This window comes from Podarcis pityusensis (assembly GCF_964106645.2).
Source record: "Podarcis pityusensis genome assembly, chromosome: 13".
In the NCBI taxonomy this organism is placed as follows: Eukaryota; Metazoa; Chordata; class Lepidosauria; order Squamata; family Lacertidae; genus Podarcis; species Podarcis pityusensis.
This window is the reverse complement of record NC_138038.1, coordinates 7,439,892-7,449,726: the sequence shown is the minus strand read 5'-3', so window position 1 is coordinate 7,449,726 and position 9,835 is coordinate 7,439,892.

Below are 9,835 nucleotides of genomic sequence, written 5' to 3'. Positions count from 1 at the left end.
TCAGCAAGCCCAAGAGGCTCAGTGCTTTAGACCACTGCGCCACCCGCATCCCATACCACAAGCTGGAGCAGTCATATGACTCGCAATGGTGTGCAGACAGTAATTGCACCGAAAAGGATGGAATAAGGTGGCACCGATTTTTGAGGCCTGTTACCATTGTGTGTTTCCTGACAAGACAGTTGGATCTGTCACAAGTTTACCTTTAGTTTTAGCTTAGCTTATTAGACTTGTGCATCGCATCACCACCACCCCCAAAGGAAGTGGCTTAAAAGAGAAAATGACAAGCTCCATCTGTGACAAAAATATCCATTTAAAACAAAGCAATATACTAAAAATGCTGATCCGCAGTAATCACTTTAGAATGAGAATATCCCTCCCCAGCTTAGTACACCAAAAACTAACCATCAAAAAAGCTAGGCTTTAGAAGTCATAGCTCTAAATATTAGGTGGCGAAGGATTCAGCCATGCTGCGTAGAATCTATTCTATTAAAGTTTTGTCTCTGTTTGCATTCACCTGTACTTTGAAAGGTGATTTTGCTCAACCATCGAAACTCCTTCAGCTGTAAATGAATTAGGACGTGTCTGTGCACCAGAGACTCATAGAAATAATTTGAGTTCCCAGTGATTACTTTTTTTTTTTTTTTAGATGATCCATCAGCTGCTTTTAAATAATTGTTCAATTAACCTTGCAACCGGATGCACAACTGTTTAGAAACAAGCTCCATTCTGTGCACTGGGACTTACTGTTCAGTAAGCATGCATATGCTGGGACCAGTCATTTTAATAAATGTGCATATTACCAAAAGCACTGGTGCCCTTCTTGAAAGATTAAAGGCAATCTAATAGGTCTAGCCATTTAATGCATGAAACATCAACGATGAGCAGCCCAGTCAAATGACCAAGAGTCCCACACATCGCATTTCACATCTGCAAGATTTTTCCATTATATTGGGATGGGCGCGGGGCAGGGAGGGGGGACATCTCTTTTACCTCCCAATTTTAAAATAACTTAGGAAGCAGCAATGAGATCCCTGTCAGGCTCTTCAGTGACAAATGTTCTGATTAGTAGTCAGAAAAGAGTGGCAAGAAAGGATATCCATTTCCCCTCATTTCATTTCGTCCCCTCTCCCCTTCCCCGATAAAAAAAATAAAATAAGAAACCCACACAGGAAATGGAATCTGCCAAATGATTTTGTCCCTTGGTGCAGAGAGAGGTGAAAAATTAATTTTTGCCTGGTTTCTAAGTCGTTGCTGGAGAAAAAGCTATTTCCTCTTACTTGTTCGGAAAACTGAAGAGCGAGGGAAGAGACACTGTTTCCACAACACTCCAATTAAGATTGCCTTTGTTCTCATGATTTTTTAAATAGAGCATTATATTAACAAATTGATGCAAATGGCTCTAGTAGGTTAAGAAATCTTCTGAAAAAAATGGGAATCGGGGTACGCATATTCTGCTTCGGAGGAAACCGTAGTGATTTATGTGGCTTGCTTGGGATGCAATGTAGCCAAAAGATCAGAAAATGCAGATAATAATCACATTTAGTTTCTGTAAGGACATCCAGATTTCAGATTCTGTCACTAGCAAGAAGACCAAACAGTGATAGGACACCGCTTTCTCTCCCACCAAAATTTCCTCTAGCTATATAATCTTTAGCTAATATTTAAGAAAGTGTTTTGGGAAAACACTGTTCCATACAGCGTGACCCAGTGGTCTTGCTCCATTTACTTCTCAGGATGCAAATCACATTTTAAATGCTGAAAAGACAGCACAACCAATAACGGAAGGAAATATCCATATCGGCTCTTAAACTCCCCTTCCTCCTTCTGGGGGGGTTGTTTTGTTCTCAATTTAAGAAACCTATTTTTCCTTCCCACCTGTCGTCAAAGCTGATATGAGCAGTGCAAGGTGTTAATTAGTAACAGAAGCTTCTTCTTCTTCTTCTTCTTCTTCTTCTTCTTCTTCTTGTTGAAGAGGTGAGCAATGTATTTCTTAAATCCGTTTTCAAGATCTTTTTTTCCAAGAAAGAAAGAAAGAAAATTAAGACCATTTCACTTTTGCAAGTGGCAAATATAAGAACAAGTGGAAAAGGTCTGTATTGGAACAGTTTCAAAATATCCAGCTCACAGATGGACTCATTATTGGCATATGGCAAACAACTCTCAGACTCAGTTCCCTCTTCGTAAAAATGGAGTCTGATCTACAGATTATCATTGTCTGCTTCACCATGCTGAACATGTAAAACAAAGGGTTGGTTTTTTTTAGAAAGACACCACAGAGCACCAATACTCTCTCTTCCTCACAAGGAAACTGACTGTACAGTGATGGCCCTATTAACTGCATACTACTCTGGGAATTGGGGAATAAGATGTTAAGCATTATATTCATGTTGCTTCTGTAATGAATTTGAAGCAGGGGCATTGTTAGTGGGTAGACTAGGGCAAGTGCCTTTTGTGATGGGCCCCAGATCTCTCTCCTTTTAAAAATGCTTATTGGACTGTCTGGCGCATTGCACACTGTACCACGAGTGCGGTCCCAGCCACTCACCATTTTGATTTCCCAAAGGCATTTATACATATAAATTAGCATATGCAAATAAATGTTTATGACACTAGCAATGCAACCTGGTTTCACAGCTTCAATTACGATATAAGGAGCCTGAAATAAAGAAGCAATCCTATGGATTTCTACAGCTTGAGACAATTGATAGTGTTGAACTGCAGAAAACAGGCCAGAAAACTGTTTTCCTAAATTGGGGCTAAACCAGAAAAGGGGGGGGGGGGAATCTCTGTGTGATCAAAAAAGTGACAGGTGGCCTTGTCCCTTCTCACCAGAAACCATGCCTTATATATAAATTTTATATGGTTTGATATAAATTGGATATTTTCAACAATAAGAAAAAAGTTGTCCTAGGGCAGTGATGGCCAAACTCAGCCCTCCAGCTGTTTGGGGACTACAGTTCCCATCATCCCTGACCACTGTTAGCTAGGGATGATGGGAGTTGTAGTCCATAAACATGTGGAGGGCCAAGTTTGGCCATCACTGTCTTAGGGCCTTGTGTGACCTATGTATATAACCATCACATTGCTCCCAATTTCAAGCCCGCTAACCTATGTTGCTAATCTTGCTTAATAGTTTATGTGGGTCCTAAACATTATTTTTGGGGTGTATGGAAGGTTGTGCCCAATGCACAACATGGTCACAGATGATAGATGTTAAAGTCCAATTCACATGCTTACTATGTCTGCCCCCCCCCACCCGTCTGTGTGGCCCCAGGTGCTGACAACCCATGCTATGTCATTGACAGGAGGAAAATAAAGTTTTAAAAAGGTTGAAATCCATGGAAAGAGGAAGAAACAAGGAAATTCTCAGCTTGCAAAAGGAAGCAGACAGAGCAAAATATGAGAAGGGAAGGCACCCCCAAAACATTGGGTTTCTAATGGGTCAGCATGAAGTGTGTTTAGCATCTACTGCTTGCCTCTCCCCCTTTGCCTAACGGTCTGGCTGGCACCACAGAAATGCCACCATTTCCTCACTCAAATAGATACGATACAGCATGAAAGTGGAGCGCGATCTTGCTGCAAGCGAGGGATTTTTCGGAGAGAGGAATCCCAGCTATTTCGGATGGAAAAGGGGGTCCTACAGAGCGCAGTAGCCCCCCACTAAGCCTCTGGAGGGTGTCCAAGGCGTCAGGTTCTTGGCAGTGCCCTAAAAACTGCCCGTCCGGCCGTCAGGTAACCCCCAAAAGGGTGAAGAGCACGGCGGAACGGGTCAGCGGGCTATCGGGAAGCCATTGCTGCATCCGAATAGCGAAGCCCCGAGCTTGCAAAGAATAGCGCTCCGCTCTCAAAATCAAGAAATTTGGACCTAATTTAAACTATAAACTACAAGACGTGGATCTAAGGAAGGCTCCGGATCAATAAGGATTTCTTTTTGAGTTCAGCTGACATCTGGAATCAGCTTTGACGCAGCGATATATGCAGAGCTGGAAAACGAAAGTAAGTTGCCGCTAGCGGCTTTTGTTTCCATTTCCCCCGTAACTCTTAGAAACAAAATAAAGAAGATAAAAGTAACTTTGTGGGAGTTTAAAGAAGTGAAAGAAGTATCGGACTAAAAGGGAGAACAGAAAGTAACTATGGTGGTGAATAGAGATCTTTGATGGAATGGAGGACATATAAAGTGCGAAGTCCTTTGTTTTCCCACTTTCGCTTTTAAAGACAAGCAGCTTCCGACTCCATTGTTAACAATAGAGAAGTGCAACCTGGAAAGGCTACAGTTGCAACGTGCAGGATTTAATATACCTTTTTTTTCACTCTCCCCATTAATTGGATTTATAACTTTGGTGTACTAAAGTAATAGTTGGAACTTGTTTATTTGGGTTTACTAATTTATACCTCTCAGATTTGGGTATTGACCCCCTAGTGGTCGGAATAAGTCAGTATAACTTGTTTTTCTGTGCTCCTTCCTGGCCAGTGGAAAATTTGTTGAAGTGAACTTGGCTCCTCTCCTACTCCGTATTGTCTTTTTTGGGGAACTCTCCTCTCTGGATATTTTTGACTATTAACTGCAGACATTTATTATTATTATTTCATCAATTTTTGGGGGGCTATTAAAGAAATTTAGATATTAAATTTAATGTTTAATTGGCTCTCCTCATTGTTATTGTGGAAGGATTATTTCATCTCAACTGGATTATAACATAATTTGAATTTGGAGTCAAGCTCCCCATTCTTTTTTTATTATTATTAAACTCTGATTTGTTTGGACTCAAACTTTATTCAGATTATAATTTTATATGGATTGTATTACAATTGATGCAATTACAATATTCCATTTGGATTACAATTTGGATTACAATTGATGCAAGTATAAATACAAAAGGAAGAACCCAGTTAAGGATTAACCCAATTGGGGGCAAGAAGATTGTTTTCAACTGTGGACGTGATTGTAATTAGCCCTCTATTTCCCCCAAATTAAAGGGGGATCAAGTATCTCTGTTTAATTTCTAGTTTTGGGCTTATAAGACATTTTTATTTGCAAAAAGATTTTGGTTTTACATCTTTGTTATTCTTCCAAATCTAAAATTTGTAAATTGGTTATATTGTTGTGATTTGAACAGGTGGGGAACGTATTAAAGGATATTTTGTGAAAATGGCACATCAACAAAAGAAAGGGATGGAAGGGGGAACACCAACAGATAGGAGAGCATCTAAGCAAGAATCAGATTTTAGAGCAGAAATATTGAAAATGTTTGCAGAAATTAAACAAAGTGAAAAGAATTTGGAAACAAAACTAGAACAAGTGGATAACAAAATGGAACAAGTGGATAATAAAATTGGGAAAATGGATAAAAAAATTGATGAGACAGTTAATGAACTGAAAGGGCAAATAAAAGAGGTGTCCAAAAGAACACGATCTTTAGAAGAGGGGTTGAAAAAGACAAAATTGGAAATGAGGGAAGTGAAGCGAGAGGAAGAAAGGATGAAGGTGGAAATGATAGAAATAAATAAATCTCAGGAGGAAATTAAAGATGCAATTGCTATGAATGAACTGAGACAGAGGGAAGTCAACCTGAGGCTGAGATCTGTGCCGGAAATACAGAATGAAAATATTAAAGAGAGATTGATAGCAGAAATTGCGCAGTGGCTGGAGCTTTCAGTAGAAGAAGTGGCAAAAACAGTACAAAATGCATTCAGGATGAGAGTAAGAACAACAAAGGCAAGGAAATTTCCAGGTGACTGTTTAATCACGTTTAAAGATTGAGAGATGAGAAATTTGATACTACAGAAGAACAGAGAAAAAAGACTATATATAGATGGAAATTACATAATCATTTAAAAAGACATTCTGATAAGGCTGTTGAAACGAAGAGACCCATATAAGCCACTGGTGCAGATTCTCAAGAAAAACAAGATTGATTTCAGATGGGAATTTCCAGAAGGAGTTTCCTTTTTCTACAAAACTAAGAAACGCAGGCTGACAAGTCCAGAAGAAATAGGGAAATTTACGAGAAGATATAAGGAATTGCAAGTGGAAGAAGAAGTTAAAGGCGCAGGAGGAGGAGGAGGATCCAAGGATGAGTCAGAATCAGCGGAAGAGGAAGAAGAGCAAGGAAAGAGGTCTGAAGAAAAAGAAGAAGAAGAAGAAGAAGAAGAAGAAGAAGAAGAAGAAGAAGAAGGAGAAGGAGAAAAGGAAGACAGGTTATAAGTAAACCAAAGTAAATTTATTTAATTGGACTTTAATATGGCTCTAAAACTATGGCGGGACGCGGGTGGCGCTGTGGGTAAAACCTCAGTGCCTAGGATTTGCCGATCGCATGGTCGGCGGTTCGAATCCCCACGGCGGGGTGAGCTCCTGTCGTTCGGTCCCAGCTCCTGCCCACCTAGCAGTTCGAAAGCACAATTAAGTGCAAGTAGATAAATAGGTACCGCTTTATAGCGGGAAGGTAAACAGCGTTCCATGTGCTGCTCTGGTGCCGGTTCGCCGGAGCAGCTTTGTCACGCTGGCCACGTGACCCTGAAGTGTCTGCGGACAGCGCTGGCCTCTAGAGTGAGATGAGCGCACAACCCTAGAGTCTGTCAAGACTGGCCCGTACGGGCAGGGGTACCAAAAGTATGGAATTGGAACATTAATGGGATGAACGATAAAAAGAAACGAAATAAACTTGGCAACTTGGCAACAATCCAGGAGAGCTTCACCATCAGGCCCCCCCCCCCCTGCTTTTTTTGTTGCAGCCTTTGTACCAGTATATGTAAAACCAAGAGAAATGTTGACAGAAGAGGCTCTAGTGGCTGCATTATTTAAGATAAATGATTCATTGGATCAGCTTCACAGGAAAATGGACACGATAAATGCAAAAGTGGATGTTTCAATCATTAAAACTAACTTAAATATAGAAAGTATAAATAATACTAATATAGAAACTACCCAGAAGTTGACACAGGAACCTATTTCGATACGGCAAACTGCGGAGGAGGCCAGGGGAAAAGCTGTTGTTGCTGAATGTAAAGAAACACAACTGGAGAGAAAGAGCAAGAGAGCCCCAGCCCTACAGAAGCAACTTGATGAATATAAGTTGACGCTTGCTATGACTGAACTTAAAGAAAAACGGACGAATTTGAGGATTAGAGTTCACCTTTGGTGGACATGCCCAAGGATTAAGACACTTTGGGAGATGATTCACAATGAAATGAAAAAGGTATTTAAATATACCTTTTTGAAGAAACCAGAGGCCTTTCTCCTGGGCATGGTCGGCCAATTGGTGTTAAAGAAGGATAGAACTCTTTTCATGTATGTAACAATAGCAGCAAGAATACTCATTGTGAAGTACTGGAAGACACAAGATTTATCTATCCGGGAAGAATGGCAGATGAAGTTGATGGACTATATGGAATTGGCGGAAACGACTGGCAGAAATCCGAGACCAGGGAGAAGAGTCAGTGGAAGAAGACTGGAAAAAGTTTAAGACTATTTATAGAAATATTGTAAAAATAATGAATGTTAGAAAAATGTTGGAATGAAGTTATATGGCTTTAGTAGAAATGCTATAAGGAATTAAGTATAAATAGACTAATAGAGTATTAAAGGGAAAAATAAGATTAGAATATGTTAAGATAATTATAGGATAGAAAACAGAGGAAGATGGAAAGGAATTGCTGAAACAATTAATAGAAGTGGATTACAAAAAGGGAGGTGTGAGGAGGTCGTGGAAATAAGGGAATGAAAGTTAAGATATTGAAATTGTTTTGTGTTTTAAAAGGTTTGCATCTTATTTTGTTAATCTTACGTTTTTTTTCTTTTTTTGCCTTTTCTTTTTCTTTTCCTTTTTTGTTTTTTCTGTTTTATTGTGTTTAAATGGTTGGAAAATCAATAAATATTATTAAAAAAAAAACATTAATGGGAACATTAATGGGATGAACGATAAAAAGAAATGAAATAAAATTGAACAATTCTTTAAAAAGAAAAATTTGGACATTATATGCCTACAGGAAACACATGTGGCAAGGAGACATAGAAAAATTTTGGTCAATAAAAGACTAGGGAATGAATTTATATCTTTGGACAAAGAGAAAAAAAGAGGGGTTGTTTTATATATCAAAAACAAAATTGAATCTCAACAAATTTTCAAAGACAAAGATGGAAGAATTATAGCAGTTCAGATCAAATGGCAAGGCGAAAATCTAATAATTGTCGGGATCAATGCACCTAATGGAAATAAGACTGATTTTTATAAAGCTTTGGAAGAAAAACTATTTGAATACATGGATCAGAAAATCATAATAATGGGAGATATGAACGGAGTGGTTTCATTGGAAATGGATAGATTAAGAGAAGGAACAAATAAAGAAGGGAAACTACCGAGGACTTTTTTCACAATGACTAAGAATTGTAATTTGATTGATATTTGGAGACTTAGACACCCATTGGAGAAACAATTTACCTATTATTCAGAACCGAATCAGTCAATGTCAAGAACCGACCAAATATGGGTGTCGAATGAATTGACTCCAAGAATCCAACAAATTGAAATTCAGCCCAAAGTAATTTCAGATCATAATCCAATAAAATTGGAATTAAAAGGTTTTGAAGAAAGAACCTTTAGATGGAGAATTAATGACTATTTGCTGGATGATCAGAAGATTATAGAAAAAGCACAAAAGAAATTAACTGAGTATTTTATGGATAACACCAACAAAGGTACAAAGATGAACATTGTTTGGGACGCAGTCATGAGGATTCTTTATTCAACAGAATTCATTGAAGAACAAACATAGGGAAAAAGGGAAAAAAGAAATTTTAAAGCAGATTATGGACAATGAGCAGAAATTAATCAAAAAACCAAACAACCCAAAGATCAAACAAGAAATTAAGACTTTACAAACCCAATTTGCAATGATAATAAATAAATAAGTAGAATGGAATATTAAAAGGTTGTGACAGAAAAACTTTGAGTTTGCTAACAAATCAGGTAAACCGCTTGCGTGGCAAATTAAAAAGAGAAAAGAACAGAATACAATTAACAAAATTATTGTGAATGGGGAAGAGACAGTCAATATGGAAGAAATTAGAAAAGGATTTTTGGACTTTTATAGGCAACTATATAAAAATAAAGAAAGGAATAATATGAAGAAAATAGAAAGATTCTTAAAAGATGAAAAGGTGCAGAAGATCCCGACAGAAAAAAAGACCAGCTGAACACCCCAATAGAAGTTGAAGAGATTAAAGAGGTTATAAAAGAACTGAAGAGGGGAAAGGCCCCGGGACCAGATGGATTTACATCAGGATACTATAAAGAAATGAGGAATGTCTTGATGATTCCATTGAAAGAAGTTATGAATGATATTTTAAAAGTAAGAGAGATCCCAGAAACGTGGAAGGAAGCATTTATTACTTTGATCCCAAAACAAGTCTCGGATTTAACACAAGTTAAAAATTACAGGCCTATCTCACTGTTGAATACGGATTACAAAATATTTGCGGGGATTCTAGCGAAGAGAATGAAAAAGATATTGATAAGAAATATCCATAAAGACCAAGCAGGGTTCCTGCCAGGCAGACAAATGGAAGATAATGTAAGGAATATAATTAAAATTTTGGAATATCTGACTGCCAGGAATGAGAAACAAGCGATATTAATGTTTGTGGATGCTGAAAAGGCCTTTGATAATATAGTATGGGAATTTATGTTGAAAAACTTAGAGTATATGGAAGTGGGAAAAGAGTTTTTCAATGGAATCAAGGCAATATATACAGAGCAGAGAGCTAAATTGATAGTTTAATAATGTTGTTACAGAAGATATAAAAATATCTAAAGGAACAAGACAGGGTTGTCCGCTC